The 16,605-nt window shown below is 45.2% G+C and overlaps 18 non-coding genes across 18 annotated transcripts; all 18 read right to left on the reverse strand.

Moving 5' to 3' along the window:
- Window positions 1-407: 407 nt before the first annotated feature.
- On the reverse strand, window positions 408-489 carry TRNAS-GCU (transfer RNA serine (anticodon GCU)). The gene has a single exon. It is a non-coding gene; the product is annotated as a tRNA-Ser (tRNA).
- An 832-nt stretch (window positions 490-1,321) lies between these two features.
- On the reverse strand, window positions 1,322-1,403 carry TRNAS-GCU (transfer RNA serine (anticodon GCU)). Its single transcript has one exon. It is a non-coding gene; the product is annotated as a tRNA-Ser (tRNA).
- An 832-nt stretch (window positions 1,404-2,235) lies between these two features.
- On the reverse strand, window positions 2,236-2,317 carry TRNAS-GCU (transfer RNA serine (anticodon GCU)). The gene has a single exon. It is a non-coding gene; the product is annotated as a tRNA-Ser (tRNA).
- Window positions 2,318-3,149: 832 nt separating this feature from the next.
- Window positions 3,150-3,231, reverse strand: TRNAS-GCU (transfer RNA serine (anticodon GCU)). Its single transcript has one exon. It is a non-coding gene; the product is annotated as a tRNA-Ser (tRNA).
- Window positions 3,232-4,063: 832 nt separating this feature from the next.
- Window positions 4,064-4,145, reverse strand: TRNAS-GCU (transfer RNA serine (anticodon GCU)). Its single transcript has one exon. It is a non-coding gene; the product is annotated as a tRNA-Ser (tRNA).
- Window positions 4,146-4,977: 832 nt separating this feature from the next.
- Window positions 4,978-5,059, reverse strand: TRNAS-GCU (transfer RNA serine (anticodon GCU)). The gene has a single exon. It is a non-coding gene; the product is annotated as a tRNA-Ser (tRNA).
- Window positions 5,060-5,891: 832 nt separating this feature from the next.
- Window positions 5,892-5,973, reverse strand: TRNAS-GCU (transfer RNA serine (anticodon GCU)). Its single transcript has one exon. It is a non-coding gene; the product is annotated as a tRNA-Ser (tRNA).
- An 832-nt stretch (window positions 5,974-6,805) lies between these two features.
- TRNAS-GCU (transfer RNA serine (anticodon GCU)) lies at window positions 6,806-6,887 on the reverse strand. The gene has a single exon. It is a non-coding gene; the product is annotated as a tRNA-Ser (tRNA).
- An 832-nt stretch (window positions 6,888-7,719) lies between these two features.
- Window positions 7,720-7,801, reverse strand: TRNAS-GCU (transfer RNA serine (anticodon GCU)). Its single transcript has one exon. It is a non-coding gene; the product is annotated as a tRNA-Ser (tRNA).
- Window positions 7,802-8,633: 832 nt separating this feature from the next.
- Window positions 8,634-8,715, reverse strand: TRNAS-GCU (transfer RNA serine (anticodon GCU)). The gene has a single exon. It is a non-coding gene; the product is annotated as a tRNA-Ser (tRNA).
- Window positions 8,716-9,547: 832 nt separating this feature from the next.
- Window positions 9,548-9,629, reverse strand: TRNAS-GCU (transfer RNA serine (anticodon GCU)). The gene has a single exon. It is a non-coding gene; the product is annotated as a tRNA-Ser (tRNA).
- An 832-nt stretch (window positions 9,630-10,461) lies between these two features.
- Window positions 10,462-10,543, reverse strand: TRNAS-GCU (transfer RNA serine (anticodon GCU)). Its single transcript has one exon. It is a non-coding gene; the product is annotated as a tRNA-Ser (tRNA).
- An 832-nt stretch (window positions 10,544-11,375) lies between these two features.
- TRNAS-GCU (transfer RNA serine (anticodon GCU)) lies at window positions 11,376-11,457 on the reverse strand. The gene has a single exon. It is a non-coding gene; the product is annotated as a tRNA-Ser (tRNA).
- An 832-nt stretch (window positions 11,458-12,289) lies between these two features.
- TRNAS-GCU (transfer RNA serine (anticodon GCU)) lies at window positions 12,290-12,371 on the reverse strand. The gene has a single exon. It is a non-coding gene; the product is annotated as a tRNA-Ser (tRNA).
- An 832-nt stretch (window positions 12,372-13,203) lies between these two features.
- TRNAS-GCU (transfer RNA serine (anticodon GCU)) lies at window positions 13,204-13,285 on the reverse strand. The gene has a single exon. It is a non-coding gene; the product is annotated as a tRNA-Ser (tRNA).
- Window positions 13,286-14,117: 832 nt separating this feature from the next.
- TRNAS-GCU (transfer RNA serine (anticodon GCU)) lies at window positions 14,118-14,199 on the reverse strand. The gene has a single exon. It is a non-coding gene; the product is annotated as a tRNA-Ser (tRNA).
- Window positions 14,200-15,031: 832 nt separating this feature from the next.
- On the reverse strand, window positions 15,032-15,113 carry TRNAS-GCU (transfer RNA serine (anticodon GCU)). Its single transcript has one exon. It is a non-coding gene; the product is annotated as a tRNA-Ser (tRNA).
- Window positions 15,114-15,945: 832 nt separating this feature from the next.
- TRNAS-GCU (transfer RNA serine (anticodon GCU)) lies at window positions 15,946-16,027 on the reverse strand. The gene has a single exon. It is a non-coding gene; the product is annotated as a tRNA-Ser (tRNA).
- Between the last annotated feature and the right edge of the window lie 578 nt (window positions 16,028-16,605).

Below are 16,605 nucleotides of genomic sequence, written 5' to 3' on the forward strand. Positions count from 1 at the left end.
TACTGTCCTACCAATCCCATTATACCTTATGCCTCACACTGGCACCTGCCAGTCACAGACAGGAGGTTTACAACTTGAAAATCAGGTATGACTGAAGCACTTTTTGGCACTTGTCCTTCTACAGACAAACTATTTTCTTCGTGCAGCCAGACAAGCACTGTTTATTTTCTCCGCTAAGGCTGCAGAGGTGAATTTTCTATTTGTGGGTTGCAGGTCTGAACCCCAAATGGCCCATACTTTGTGAGAAAGAATGATGCTGCAGACAAGCATTGTGTAAATGTACACAATCTGTGTCCCAATAGTCATCGGGCAAAGGGCATACACACTTATCCATGCACAACCACATGGACGTCAAGGACAGGCGAGTTGGATGGTGGGTATGATACTAGTTTGTAAAAGTGCACCATCGACGAGGATGGGATTTAAACCCATGCGTGCAGAGCACAATGGATTAGCAGTCCATCGCCTTAACCACTCGGCCACCTCGTCTCAGTAAAACATGACATCTAACGCTATCATTTTTTCAGCTCTGGTCAAAGCCCTGTGCGCAAAACACGGCTCATCTTTTCAGGATAGCAAAGTGCACTTTTTGGACAGAAAAGAAGAACGCGCACCTTTTGCTCACACAAGAAAAATCATTTGCAAGAGGCCTGACAGAGGACACCTTAATCATCCCACTGGAGCACACCTACCTAAACAAGGGCCTTCTACACCATGCCATCAACACGCCATGCTGTATTTTTCATCTTTGCTTACATCTTTTGGAATCATTGCAAACTTTCAGCCAAGCATTTCCACAATTAACATCTGCCTTTTAGGGTCACTTAGCTAGACTGTGGGCTGAACTATGCAGATTACTTCTACTTTTAGGGAGACTCAAGCCAGTATGAACATGAGGCGAGGGCACATCTTCTTACTGTCCTACCAATCCCATTATACCTTATGCCTCACACTGGCACCTGCCAGTCACAGACAAGAGGTTTACAACTTGAAAATCAGGTATGACTGAAGCACTTTTTGGCACTTGTCCTTCTACAGACAAACTAATTTCTTCGTGCAGCCAGACAAGCACTGTTTATTTTCTCCGCTAAGGCTGCAGAGGTGAATTTTCTATTTGTGGGTTGCAGGTCTGAACCCCGAACGGCCCATACTTTGTGAGAAAGAATGATGCTGCAGACAAGCATTGTGTAAATGTACACAATCTGTGTCCCAATAGTCATCGGGCAAAGGGCATACACACTTATCCATGCACAACCACATGGACGTCAAGGACAGGCGAGTTGGATGGTGGGTATGATACTAGTTTGTAAAAGTGCACCACCGACGAGGATGGGATTTGAACCCATGCGTGCAGAGCACAATGGATTAGCAGTCCATCGCCTTAACCACTCGGCCACCTCGTCTCAATAAAACATGACATCTAACGCTATCATTTTTTCAGCTATGGTCAAAGCCCTGTGCGCAAAACACGGCTCATCTTTTCAGGATAGCAAAGTGCACTTTTTGGACAGAAAAGAAGAACGCGCACCTTTTGCTCACACAAGAAAAATCATTTGCAAGAGGCCTGACAGAGGACACCTTAATCACCCCACTGGAGCACACCTACCTAAACAAGGGCCTTCTACACCATGCCATCAACACGCCATGCTGTATTTTTCATCTTTGCTTACATCTTTTGGAATCATTGCAAACTTTCAGCCAAGCATTTCCACAATTAACATCTGCCTTTTAGGGTCACTTAGCTAGACTGTGGGCTGAACTATGCAGATTACTTCTACTTTTAGGGAGACTCAATCCAGTATGAACATGAGGCGAGGGCACATCTTCTTACTGTCCTACCAATCCCATTATACCTTATGCCTCACACTGGCACCTGCCAGTCACAGACAGGAGGTTTACAACTTGAAAATCAGGTATGACTGAAGCACTTTTTGGCACTTGTCCTTCTACAGACAAACTATTTTCTTCGTGCAGCCAGACAAGCACTGTTTATTTTCTCCGCTAAGGCTGCAGAGGTGAATTTTCTATTTGTGGGTTGCAGGTCTGAACCCCGAACGGCCCATACTTTGTGAGAAAGAATGATGCTGCAGACAAGCATTGTGTAAATGTACACAATCTGTGTCCCAATAGTCATCGGGCAAAGGGCATACACACTTTTCCATGCACAACCACATGGACGTCAAGGACAGGCGAGTTGGATGGTGGGTATGATACTAGTTTGTAAAAGTGCACCATCGACGAGGATGGGATTTGAACCCATGCATGCAGAGCACAATGGATTAGCAGTCCATCGCCTTAACCACTCGGCCACCTCGTCTCAATAAAACATGACATCTAACGCTATCATTTTTTCAGCTATGGTCAAAGCCCTGTGCGCAAAACACGGCTCATCTTTTCAGGATAGCAAAGTGCACTTTTTGGACAGAAAAGAAGAACGCGCACCTTTTGCTCACACAAGAAAAATCATTTGCAAGAGGCCTGACAGAGGACACCTTAATCATTGCACTGGAGCACACCTACCTAAACAAGGGCCTTCTACACCATGCCATCAACACGCCATGCTGTATTTTTCATCTTTGCTTACATCTTTTGGAATCATTGCAAACTTTCAGCCAAGCATTTCCACAATTAACATCTGCCTTTTAGGGTCACTTAGCTAGACTGTGGGCTGAACTATGCAGATTACTTCTACTTTTAGGGAGACTCAAGCCAGTATGAACATGAGGCGAGGGCACATCTTCTTACTGTCCTACCAATCCCATTATACCTTATGCCTCACACTGGCACCTGCCAGTCACAGACAGGAGGTTTACAACTTGAAAATCAGGTATGACTGAAGCACTTTTTGGCACTTGTCCTTCTACAGACAAACTATTTTCTTCGTGCAGCCAGACAAGCACTGTTTATTTTCTCCGCTAAGGCTGCAGAGGTGAATTTTCTATTTGTGGGTTGCAGGTCTGAACCCCGAACGGCCCATACTTTGTGAGAAAGAATGATGCTGCAGACAAGCATTGTGTAAATGTACACAATCTGTGTCCCAATAGTCATCGGGCAAAGGGCATACACACTTATCCATGCACAACCACATGGACGTCAAGGACAGGCGAGTTGGATGGTGGGTATGATACTAGTTTGTAAAAGTGCACCATCGACGAGGATGGGATTTGAACCCATGCGTGCAGAGCACAATGGATTAGCAGTCCATCGCCTTAACCACTCGGCCACCTCGTCTCAGTAAAACATGACATCTAACGCTATCATTTTTTCAGCTCTGGTCAAAGCCCTGTGCGCAAAACACGGCTCATCTTTTCAGGATAGCAAAGTGCACTTTTTGGACAGAAAAGAAGAACGCGCACCTTTTGCTCACACAAGAAAAATCATTTGCAAGAGGCCTGACAGAGGACACCTTAATCATCCCACTGGAGCACACCTACCTAAACAAGGGCCTTCTACACCATGCCATCAACACGCCATGCTGTATTTTTCATCTTTGCTTACATCTTTTGGAATCATTGCAAACTTTCAGCCAAGCATTTCCACAATTAACATCTGCCTTTTAGGGTCACTTAGCTAGACTGTGGGCTGAACTATGCAGATTACTTCTACTTTTAGGGAGACTCAAGCCAGTATGAACATGAGGCGAGGGCACATCTTCTTACTGTCCTACCAATCCCATTATACCTTATGCCTCACACTGGCACCTGCCAGTCAAAGACAGGAGGTTTACAACTTGAAAATCAGGTATGACTGAAGCACTTTTTGGCACTTGTCCTTCTACAGACAAACTAATTTCTTCGTGCAGCCAGACAAGCACTGTTTATTTTCTCCGCTAAGGCTGCAGAGGTGAATTTTCTATTTGTGGGTTGCAGGTCTGAACCCCGAACGGCCCATACTTTGTGAGAAAGAATGATGCTGCAGACAAGCATTGTGTAAATGTACACAATCTGTGTCCCAATAGTCATCGGGCAAAGGGCATACACACTTATCCATGCACAACCACATGGACGTCAAGGACAGGCGAGTTGGATGGTGGGTATGATACTAGTTTGTAAAAGTGCACCACCGACGAGGATGGGATTTGAACCCATGCGTGCAGAGCACAATGGATTAGCAGTCCATCGCCTTAACCACTCGGCCACCTCGTCTCAGTAAAACATGACATCTAACGCTATCATTTTTTCAGCTCTGGTCAAAGCCCTGTGCGCAAAACACGGCTCATCTTTTCAGGATAGCAAAGTGCACTTTTTGGACAGAAAAGAAGAACGCGCACCTTTTGCTCACACAAGAAAAATCATTTGCAAGAGGCCTGACAGAGGACACCTTAATCATCCCACTGGAGCACACCTACCTAAACAAGGGCCTTCTACACCATGCCATCAACACGCCATGCTGTATTTTTCATCTTTGCTTACATCTTTTGGAATCATTGCAAACTTTCAGCCAAGCATTTCCACAATTAACATCTGCCTTTTAGGGTCACTTAGCTAGACTGTGGGCTGAACTATGCAGATTACTTCTACTTTTAGGGAGACTCAAGCCAGTATGAACATGAGGCGAGGGCACATCTTCTTACTGTCCTACCAATCCCATTATACCTTATGCCTCACACTGGCACCTGCCAGTCACAGACAGGAGGTTTACAACTTGAAAATCAGGTATGACTGAAGCACTTTTTGGCACTTGTCCTTCTACAGACAAACTATTTTCTTCGTGCAGCCAGACAAGCACTGTTTATTTTCTCCGCTAAGGCTGCAGAGGTGAATTTTCTATTTGTGGGTTGCAGGTCTGAACCCCGAACGGCCCATACTTTGTGAGAAAGAATGATGCTGCAGACAAGCATTGTGTAAATGTACACAATCTGTGTCCCAATAGTCATCGGGCAAAGGGCATACACACTTTTCCATGCACAACCACATGGACGTCAAGGACAGGCGAGTTGGATGGTGGGTATGATACTAGTTTGTAAAAGTGCACCATCGACGAGGATGGGATTTGAACCCATGCATGCAGAGCACAATGGAGTAGCAGTCCATCGCCTTAACCACTCGGCCACCTCGTCTCAATAAAACATGACATCTAACGCTATCATTTTTTCAGCTATGGTCAAAGCCCTGTGCGCAAAACACGGCTCATCTTTTCAGGATAGCAAAGTGCACTTTTTGGACAGAAAAGAAGAACGCGCACCTTTTGCTCACACAAGAAAAATCATTTGCAAGAGGCCTGACAGAGGACACCTTAATCATCCCACTGGAGCACACCTACCTAAACAAGGGCCTTCTACACCATGCCATCAACACGCCATGCTGTATTTTTCATCTTTGCTTACATCTTTTGGAATCATTGCAAACTTTCAGCCAAGCATTTCCACAATTAACATCTGCCTTTTAGGGTCACTTAGCTAGACTGTGGGCTGAACTATGCAGATTACTTCTACTTTTAGGGAGACTCAAGCCAGTATGAACATGAGGCGAGGGCACATCTTCTTACTGTCCTACCAATCCCATTATACCTTATGCCTCACACTGGCACCTGCCAGTCACAGACAGGAGGTTTACAACTTGAAAATCAGGTATGACTGAAGCACTTTTTGGCACTTGTCCTTCTACAGACAAACTATTTTCTTCGTGCAGCCAGACAAGCACTGTTTATTTTCTCCGCTAAGGCTGCAGAGGTGAATTTTCTATTTGTGGGTTGCAGGTCTGAACCCCGAACGGCCCATACTTTGTGAGAAAGAATGATGCTGCAGACAAGCATTGTGTAAATGTACACAATCTGTGTCCCAATAGTCATCGGGCAAAGGGCATACACACTTTTCCATGCACAACCACATGGACGTCAAGGACAGGCGAGTTGGATGGTGGGTATGATACTAGTTTGTAAAAGTGCACCATCGACGAGGATGGGATTTGAACCCATGCATGCAGAGCACAATGGAGTAGCAGTCCATCGCCTTAACCACTCGGCCACCTCGTCTCAATAAAACATGACATCTAACGCTATCATTTTTTCAGCTATGGTCAAAGCCCTGTGCGCAAAACACGGCTCATCTTTTCAGGATAGCAAAGTGCACTTTTTGGACAGAAAAGAAGAACGCGCACCTTTTGCTCACACAAGAAAAATCATTTGCAAGAGGCCTGACAGAGGACACCTTAATCACCCCACTGGAGCACACCTACCTAAACAAGGGCCTTCTACACCATGCCATCAACACGCCATGCTGTATTTTTCATCTTTGCTTACATCTTTTGGAATCATTGCAAACTTTCAGCCAAGCATTTCAACAATTAACATCTGCCTTTTAGGGTCACTTAGCTAGACTGTGGGCTGAACTATGCAGATTACTTCTACTTTTAGGGAGACTCAAGCCAGTATGAACATGAGGCGAGGGCACATCTTCTTACTGTCCTACCAATCCCATTATACCTTATGCCTCACACTGGCACCTGCCAGTCACAGACAGGAGGTTTACAACTTGAAAATCAGGTATGACTGAAGCACTTTTTGGCACTTGTCCTTCTACAGACAAACTATTTTCTTCGTGCAGCCAGACAAGCACTGTTTATTTTCTCCGCTAAGGCTGCAGAGGTGAATTTTCTATTTGTGGGTTGCAGGTCTGAACCCCAAATGGCCCATACTTTGTGAGAAAGAATGATGCTGCAGACAAGCATTGTGTAAATGTACACAATCTGTGTCCCAATAGTCATCGGGCAAAGGGCATACACACTTATCCATGCACAACCACATGGACGTCAAGGACAGGCGAGTTGGATGGTGGGTATGATACTAGTTTGTAAAAGTGCACCATCGACGAGGATGGGATTTGAACCCAAGCGTGCAGAGCACAATGGATTAGCAGTCCATCGCCTTAACCACTCGGCCACCTCGTCTCAGTAAAACATGACATCTAACGCTATCATTTTTTCAGCTCTGGTCAAAGCCCTGTGCGCAAAACACGGCTCATCTTTTCAGGATAGCAAAGTGCACTTTTTGGACAGAAAAGAAGAACGCGCACCTTTTGCTCACACAAGAAAAATCATTTGCAAGAGGCCTGACAGCGGACACCTTAATCATCCCACTGGAGCACACCTACCTAAACAAGGGCCTTCTACACCATGCCATCAACACGCCATGCTGTATTTTTCATCTTTGCTTACATCTTTTGGAATCATTGCAAACTTTCAGCCAAGCATTTCCACAATTAACATCTGCCTTTTAGGGTCACTTAGCTAGACTGTGGGCTGAACTATGCAGATTACTTCTACTTTTAGGGAGACTCAAGCCAGTATGAACATGAGGCGAGGGCACATCTTCTTACTGTCCTACCAATCCCATTATACCTTATGCCTCACACTGGCACCTGCCAGTCACAGACAGGAGGTTTACAACTTGAAAATCAGGTATGACTGAAGCACTTTTTGGCACTTGTCCTTCTACAGACAAACTATTTTCTTCGTGCAGCCAGACAAGCACTGTTTATTTTCTCCGCTAAGGCTGCAGAGGTGAATTTTCTATTTGTGGGTTGCAGGTCTGAACCCCGAACGGCCCATACTTTGTGAGAAAGAATGATGCTGCAGACAAGCATTGTGTAAATGTACACAATCTGTGTCCCAATAGTCATCGGGCAAAGGGCATACACACTTATCCATGCACAACCACATGGACGTCAAGGACAGGCGAGTTCGATGGTGGGTATGATACTAGTTTGTAAAAGTGCACCATCGACGAGGATGGGATTTGAACCCATGCGTGCAGAGCACAATGGATTAGCAGTCCATCGCCTTAACCACTCGGCCACCTCGTCTCAATAAAACATGACATCTAACGCTATCATTTTTTCAGCTATGGTCAAAGCCCTGTGCGCAAAACACGGCTCATCTTTTCAGGATAGCAAAGTGCACTTTTTGGACAGAAAAGAAGAACGGGCACCTTTTGCTCACACAAGAAAAATCATTTGCAAGAGGCCTGACAGAGGACACCTTAATCACCCCACTGGAGCACACCTACCTAAACAAGGGCCTTCTACACCATGCCATCAACACGCCATGCTGTATTTTTCATCTTTGCTTACATCTTTTGGAATCATTGCAAACTTTCAGCCAAGCATTTCCACAATTAACATCTGCCTTTTAGGGTCACTTAGCTAGACTGTGGGCTGAACTATGCAGATTACTTCTACTTTTAGGGAGACTCAAGCCAGTATGAACATGAGGCGAGGGCACATCTTCTTACTGTCCTACCAATCCCATTATACCTTATGCCTCACACTGGCACCTGCCAGTCACAGACGGGAGGTTTACAACTTGAAAATCAGGTATGACTGAAGCACTTTTTGGCACTTGTCCTTCTACAGACAAACTATTTTCTTCGTGCAGCCAGACAAGCACTGTTTATTTTCTCCGCTAAGGCTGCAGAGGTGAATTTTCTATTTGTGGGTTGCAGGTCTGAACCCCGAACGGCCCATACTTTGTGAGAAAGAATGATGCTGCAGACAAGCATTGTGTAAATGTACACAATCTGTGTCCCAATAGTCATCGGGCAAAGGGCATACACACTTATCCATGCACAACCACATGGACGTCAAGGACAGGCGAGTTGGATGGTGGGTATGATACTAGTTTGTAAAAGTGCACCATCGACGAGGATGGGATTTGAACCCATGCGTGCAGAGCACAATGGATTAGCAGTCCATCGCCTTAACCACTCGGCCACCTCGTCTCAGTAAAACATGACATCTAACGCTATCATTTTTTCAGCTCTGGTCAAAGCCCTGTGCGCAAAACACGGCTCATCTTTTCAGGATAGCAAAGTGCACTTTTTGGACAGAAAAGAAGAACGCGCACCTTTTGCTCACACAAGAAAAATCATTTGCAAGAGGCCTGACAGAGGACACCTTAATCATCCCACTGGAGCACACCTACCTAAACAAGGGCCTTCTACACCATGCCATCAACACGCCATGCTGTATTTTTCATCTTTGCTTACATCTTTTGGAATCATTGCAAACTTTCAGCCAAGCATTTCCACAATTAACATCTGCCTTTTAGGGTCACTTAGCTAGACTGTGGGCTGAACTATGCAGATTACTTCTACTTTTAGGGAGACTCAAGCCAGTATGAACATGAGGCGAGGGCACATCTTCTTACTGTCCTACCAATCCCATTATACCTTATGCCTCACACTGGCACCTGCCAGTCACAGACAGGAGGTTTACAACTTGAAAATCAGGTATGACTGAAGCACTTTTTGGCACTTGTCCTTCTACAGACAAACTAATTTCTTCGTGCAGCCAGACAAGCACTGTTTATTTTCTCCGCTAAGGCTGCAGAGGTGAATTTTCTATTTGTGGGTTGCAGGTCTGAACCCCAAATGGCCCATACTTTGTGAGAAAGAATGATGCTGCAGACAAGCATTGTGTAAATGTACACAATCTGTGTCCCAATAGTCATCGGGCAAAGGGCATACACACTTATCCATGCACAACCACATGGACGTCAAGGACAGGCGAGTTGGATGGTGGGTATGATACTAGTTTGTAAAAGTGCACCATCGACGAGGATGGGATTTGAACCCATGCGTGCAGAGCACAATGGATTAGCAGTCCATCGCCTTAACCACTCGGCCACCTCGTCTCAGTAAAACATGACATCTAACGCTATCATTTTTTCAGCTCTGGTCAAAGCCCTGTGCGCAAAACACGGCTCATCTTTTCAGGATAGCAAAGTGCACTTTTTGGACAGAAAAGAAGAACGCGCACCTTTTGCTCACACAAGAAAAATCATTTGCAAGAGGCCTGACAGAGGACACCTTAATCATCCCACTGGAGCACACCTACCTAAACAAGGGCCTTCTACACCATGCCATCAACACGCCATGCTGTATTTTTCATCTTTGCTTACATCTTTTGGAATCATTGCAAACTTTCAGCCAAGCATTTCCACAATTAACATCTGCCTTTTAGGGTCACTTAGCTAGACTGTGGGCTGAACTATGCAGATTACTTCTACTTTTAGGGAGACTCAAGCCAGTATGAACATGAGGCGAGGGCACATCTTCTTACTGTCCTACCAATCCCATTATACCTTATGCCTCACACTGGCACCTGCCAGTCACAGACAGGAGGTTTACAACTTGAAAATCAGGTATGACTGAAGCACTTTTTGGCACTTGTCCTTCTACAGACAAACTAATTTCTTCGTGCAGCCAGACAAGCACTGTTTATTTTCTCCGCTAAGGCTGCAGAGGTGAATTTTCTATTTGTGGGTTGCAGGTCTGAACCCCGAACGGCCCATACTTTGTGAGAAAGAATGATGCTGCAGACAAGCATTGTGTAAATGTACACAATCTGTGTCCCAATAGTCATCGGGCAAAGGGCATACACACTTATCCATGCACAACCACATGGACGTCAAGGACAGGCGAGTTGGATGGTGGGTATGATACTAGTTTGTAAAAGTGCACCACCGACGAGGATGGGATTTGAACCCATGCGTGCAGAGCACAATGGATTAGCAGTCCATCGCCTTAACCACTCGGCCACCTCGTCTCAATAAAACATGACATCTAACGCTATCATTTTTTCAGCTATGGTCAAAGCCCTGTGCGCAAAACACGGCTCATCTTTTCAGGATAGCAAAGTGCACTTTTTGGACAGAAAAGAAGAACGTGCACCTTTTGCTCACACAAGAAAAATCATTTGCAAGAGGCCTGACAGAGGACACCTTAATCACCCCACTGGAGCACACCTACCTAAACAAGGGCCTTCTACACCATGCCATCAACACGCCATGCTGTATTTTTCATCTTTGCTTACATCTTTTGGAATCATTGCAAACTTTCAGCCAAGCATTTCCACAATTAACATCTGCCTTTTAGGGTCACTTAGCTAGACTGTGGGCTGAACTATGCAGATTACTTCTACTTTTAGGGAGACTCAATCCAGTATGAACATGAGGCGAGGGCACATCTTCTTACTGTCCTACCAATCCCATTATACCTTATGCCTCACACTGGCACCTGCCAGTCACAGACAGGAGGTTTACAACTTGAAAATCAGGTATGACTGAAGCACTTTTTGGCACTTGTCCTTCTACAGACAAACTATTTTCTTCGTGCAGCCAGACAAGCACTGTTTATTTTCTCCGCTAAGGCTGCAGAGGTGAATTTTCTATTTGTGGGTTGCAGGTCTGAACCCCAAATGGCCCATACTTTGTGAGAAAGAATGATGCTGCAGACAAGCATTGTGTAAATGTACACAATCTGTGTCCCAATAGTCATCGGGCAAAGGGCATACACACTTATCCATGCACAACCACATGGACGTCAAGGACAGGCGAGTTGGATGGTGGGTATGATACTAGTTTGTAAAAGTGCACCATCGACGAGGATGGGATTTGAACCCAAGCGTGCAGAGCACAATGGATTAGCAGTCCATCGCCTTAACCACTCGGCCACCTCGTCTCAGTAAAACATGACATCTAACGCTATCATTTTTTCAGCTCTGGTCAAAGCCCTGTGCGCAAAACACGGCTCATCTTTTCAGGATAGCAAAGTGCACTTTTTGGACAGAAAAGAAGAACGCGCACCTTTTGCTCACACAAGAAAAATCATTTGCAAGAGGCCTGACAGAGGACACCTTAATCATCCCACTGGAGCACACCTACCTAAACAAGGGCCTTCTACACCATGCCATCAACACGCCATGCTGTATTTTTCATCTTTGCTTACATCTTTTGGAATCATTGCAAACTTTCAGCCAAGCATTTCCACAATTAACATCTGCCTTTTAGGGTCACTTAGCTAGACTGTGGGCTGAACTATGCAGATTACTTCTACTTTTAGGGAGACTCAAGCCAGTATGAACATGAGGCGAGGGCACATCTTCTTACTGTCCTACCAATCCCATTATACCTTATGCCTCACACTGGCACCTGCCAGTCACAGACAGGAGGTTTACAACTTGAAAATCAGGTATGACTGAAGCACTTTTTGGCACTTGTCCTTCTACAGACAAACTATGTTCTTCGTGCAGCCAGACAAGCACTGTTTATTTTCTCCGCTAAGGCTGCAGAGGTGAACTTTCTATTTGTGGGTTGCAGGTCTGAACCCCGAACGGCCCATACTTTGTGAGAAAGAATGATGCTGCAGACAAGCATTGTGTAAATGTACACAATCTGTGTCCCAATAGTCATCGGGCAAAGGGCATACACACTTATCCATGCACAACCACATGGACGTCAAGGACAGGCGAGTTCGATGGTGGGTATGATACTAGTTTGTAAAAGTGCACCATCGACGAGGATGGGATTTGAACCCATGCGTGCAGAGCACAATGGATTAGCAGTCCATCGCCTTAACCACTCGGCCACCTCGTCTCAATAAAACATGACATCTAACGCTATCATTTTTTCAGCTATGGTCAAAGCCCTGTGCGCAAAACACGGCTCATCTTTTCAGGATAGCAAAGTGCACTTTTTGGACAGAAAAGAAGAACGGGCACCTTTTGCTCACACAAGAAAAATCATTTGCAAGAGGCCTGACAGAGGACACCTTAATCACCCCACTGGAGCACACCTACCTAAACAAGGGCCTTCTACACCATGCCATCAACACGCCATGCTGTATTTTTCATCTTTGCTTACATCTTTTGGAATCATTGCAAACTTTCAGCCAAGCATTTCCACAATTAACATCTGCCTTTTAGGGTCACTTAGCTAGACTGTGGGCTGAACTATGCAGATTACTTCTACTTTTAGGGAGACTCAAGCCAGTATGAACATGAGGCGAGGGCACATCTTCTTACTGTCCTACCAATCCCATTATACCTTATGCCTCACACTGGCACCTGCCAGTCACAGACGGGAGGTTTACAACTTGAAAATCAGGTATGACTGAAGCACTTTTTGGCACTTGTCCTTCTACAGACAAACTATTTTCTTCGTGCAGCTAGACAAGCACTGTTTATTTTCTCCGCTAAGGCTGCAGAGGTGAATTTTCTATTTGTGGGTTGCAGGTCTGAACCCCGAATGGCCCATACTTTGTGAGAAAGAATGATGCTGCAGACAAGCATTGTGTAAATGTACACAATCTGTGTCCCAATAGTCATCGGGCAAAGGGCATACACACTTTTCCATGCACAACCACATGGACGTCAAGGACAGGCGAGTTGGATGGTGGGTATGATACTAGTTTGTAAAAGTGCACCATCGACAAGGATGGGATTTGAACCCATGCATGCAGAGCACAATGGATTAGCAGTCCATCGCCTTAACCACTCGGCCACCTCGTCTCAATAAAACATGACATCTAACGCTATCATTTTTTCAGCTCTGGTCAAAGCCCTGTGCGCAAAACACGGCTCATCTTTTCAGGATAGCAAAGTGCACTTTTTGGACAGAAAAGAAGAACGCGCACCTTTTGCTCACACAAGAAAAATCATTTGCAAGAGGCCTGACAGAGGACACCTTAATCATTGCACTGGAGCACACCTACCTAAACAAGGGCCTTCTACACCATGCCATCAACACGCCATGCTGTATTTTTCATCTTTGCTTACATCTTTTGGAATCATTGCAAACTTTCAGCCAAGCATTTCCACAATTAACATCTGCCTTTTAGGGTCACTTAGCTAGACTGTGGGCTGAACTATGCAGATTACTTCTACTTTTAGGGAGACTCAAGCCAGTATGAACATGAGGCGAGGGCACATCTTCTTACTGTCCTACCAATCCCATTATACCTTATGCCTCACACTGGCACCTGCCAGTCACAGACAGGAGGTTTACAACTTGAAAATCAGGTATGACTGAAGCACTTTTTGGCACTTGTCCTTCTACAGACAAACTATTTTCTTCGTGCAGCCAGACAAGCACTGTTTATTTTCTCCGCTAAGGCTGCAGAGGTGAATTTTCTATTTGTGGGTTGCAGGTCTGAACCCCGAACGGCCCATACTTTGTGAGAAAGAATGATGCTGCAGACAAGCATTGTGTAAATGTACACAATCTGTGTCCCAATAGTCATCGGGCAAAGGGCATACACACTTATCCATGCACAACCACATGGACGTCAAGGACAGGCGAGTTGGATGGTGGGTATGATACTAGTTTGTAAAAGTGCACCACCGACGAGGATGGGATTTGAACCCATGCATGCAGAGCACAATGGAATAGCAGTCCATCGCCTTAACCACTCGGCCACCTCGTCTCAATAAAACATGACATCTAACGCTATCATTTTTTCAGCTATGGTCAAAGCCCTGTGCGCAAAACACGGCTCATCTTTTCAGGATAGCAAAGTGCACTTTTTGGACAGAAAAGAAGAACGCGCACCTTTTGCTCACACAAGAAAAATCATTTGCAAGAGGCCTGACAGAGGACACCTTAATCACCCCACTGGAGCACACCTACCTAAACAAGGGCCTTCTACACCATGCCATCAACACGCCATGCTGTATTTTTCATCTTTGCTTACATCTTTTGGAATCATTGCAAACTTTCAGCCAAGCATTTCCACAATTAACATCTGCCTTTTAGGGTCACTTAGCTAGACTGTGGGCTGAACTATGCAGATTACTTCTACTTTTAGGGAGACTCAAGCCAGTATGAACATGAGGCGAGGGCACATCTTCTTACTGTCCTACCAATCCCATTATACCTTATGCCTCACACTGGCACCTGCCAGTCACAGACAGGAGGTTTACAACTTGAAAATCAGGTATGACTGAAGCACTTTTTGGCACTTGTCCTTCTACAGACAAACTATTTTCTTCGTGCAGCCAGACAAGCACTGTTTATTTTCTCCGCTAAGGCTGCAGAGGTGAATTTTCTATTTGTGGGTTGCAGGTCTGAACCCCAAATGGCCCATACTTTGTGAGAAAGAATGATGCTGCAGACAAGCATTGTGTAAATGTACACAATCTGTGTCCCAATAGTCATCGGGCAAAGGGCATACACACTTATCCATGCACAACCACATGGACGTCAAGGACAGGCGAGTTGGATGGTGGGTATGATACTAGTTTGTAAAAGTGCACCATCGACGAGGATGGGATTTGAACCCATGCGTGCAGAGCACAATGGATTAGCAGTCCATCGCCTTAACCACTCGGCCACCTCGTCTCAGTAAAACATGACATCTAACGCTATCATTTTTTCAGCTCTGGTCAAAGCCCTGTGCGCAAAACATGGCTCATCTTTTCAGGATAGCAAAGTGCACTTTTTGGACAGAAAAGAAGAACGCGCACCTTTTGCTCACACAAGAAAAATCATTTGCAAGAGGCCTGACAGAGGACACCTTAATCATCCCACTGGAGCACACCTACCTAAACAAGGGCCTTCTACACCATGCCATCAACACGCCATGCTGTATTTTTCATCTTTGCTTACATCTTTTGGAATCATTGCAAACTTTCAGCCAAGCATTTCCACAATTAACATCTGCCTTTTAGGGTCACTTAGCTAGACTGTGGGCTGAACTATGCAGATTACTTCTACTTTTAGGGAGACTCAAGCCAGTATGAACATGAGGCGAGGGCACATCTTCTTACTGTCCTACCAATCCCATTATACCTTATGCCTCACACTGGCACCTGCCAGTCAAAGACAGGAGGTTTACAACTTGAAAATCAGGTATGACTGAAGCACTTTTTGGCACTTGTCCTTCTACAGACAAACTAATTTCTTCGTGCAGCCAGACAAGCACTGTTTATTTTCTCCGCTAAGGCTGCAGAGGTGAATTTTCTATTTGTGGGTTGCAGGTCTGAACCCCGAACGGCCCATACTTTGTGAGAAAGAATGATGCTGCAGACAAGCATTGTGTAAATGTACACAATCTGTGTCCCAATAGTCATCGGGCAAAGGGCATACACACTTATCCATGCACAACCACATGGACGTCAAGGACAGGCGAGTTGGATGGTGGGTATGATACTAGTTTGTAAAAGTGCACCATCGACGAGGATGGGATTTGAACCCATGCGTGCAGAGCACAATGGATTAGCAGTCCATCGCCTTAACCACTCGGCCACCTCGTCTCAGTAAAACATGACATCTAACGCTATCATTTTTTCAGCTCTGGTCAAAGCCCTGTGCGCAAAACACGGCTCATCTTTTCAGGATAGCAAAGTGCACTTTTTGGACAGAAAAGAAGAACGCGCACCTTTTGCTCACACAAGAAAAATCATTTGCAAGAGGCCTGACAGAGGACACCTTAATCATCCCACTGGAGCACACCTACCTAAACAAGGGCCTTCTACACCATGCCATCAACACGCCATGCTGTATTTTTCATCTTTGCTTACATCTTTTGGAATCATTGCAAACTTTCAGCCAAGCATTTCCACAATTAACATCTGCCTTTTAGGGTCACTTAGCTAGACTGTGGGCTGAACTATGCAGATTACTTCTACTTTTAGGGAGACTCAAGCCAGTATGAACATGAGGCGAGGGCACATCTTCTTACTGTCCTACCAATCCCATTATACCTTATGCCTCACACTGGCACCTGCCAGTCACAGACAGGAGGTTTACAACTTGAAAATCAGGTATGACTGAAGCACTTTTTGGCACTTGTCCTTCTACAGACAAACTATTTTCTTCGTGCAGCCAGACA

This window comes from Hyperolius riggenbachi, chromosome 3 (genome assembly GCF_040937935.1).
Source record: "Hyperolius riggenbachi isolate aHypRig1 chromosome 3, aHypRig1.pri, whole genome shotgun sequence".
Lineage (NCBI taxonomy): Eukaryota > Metazoa > Chordata > Amphibia > Anura > Hyperoliidae > Hyperolius > Hyperolius riggenbachi.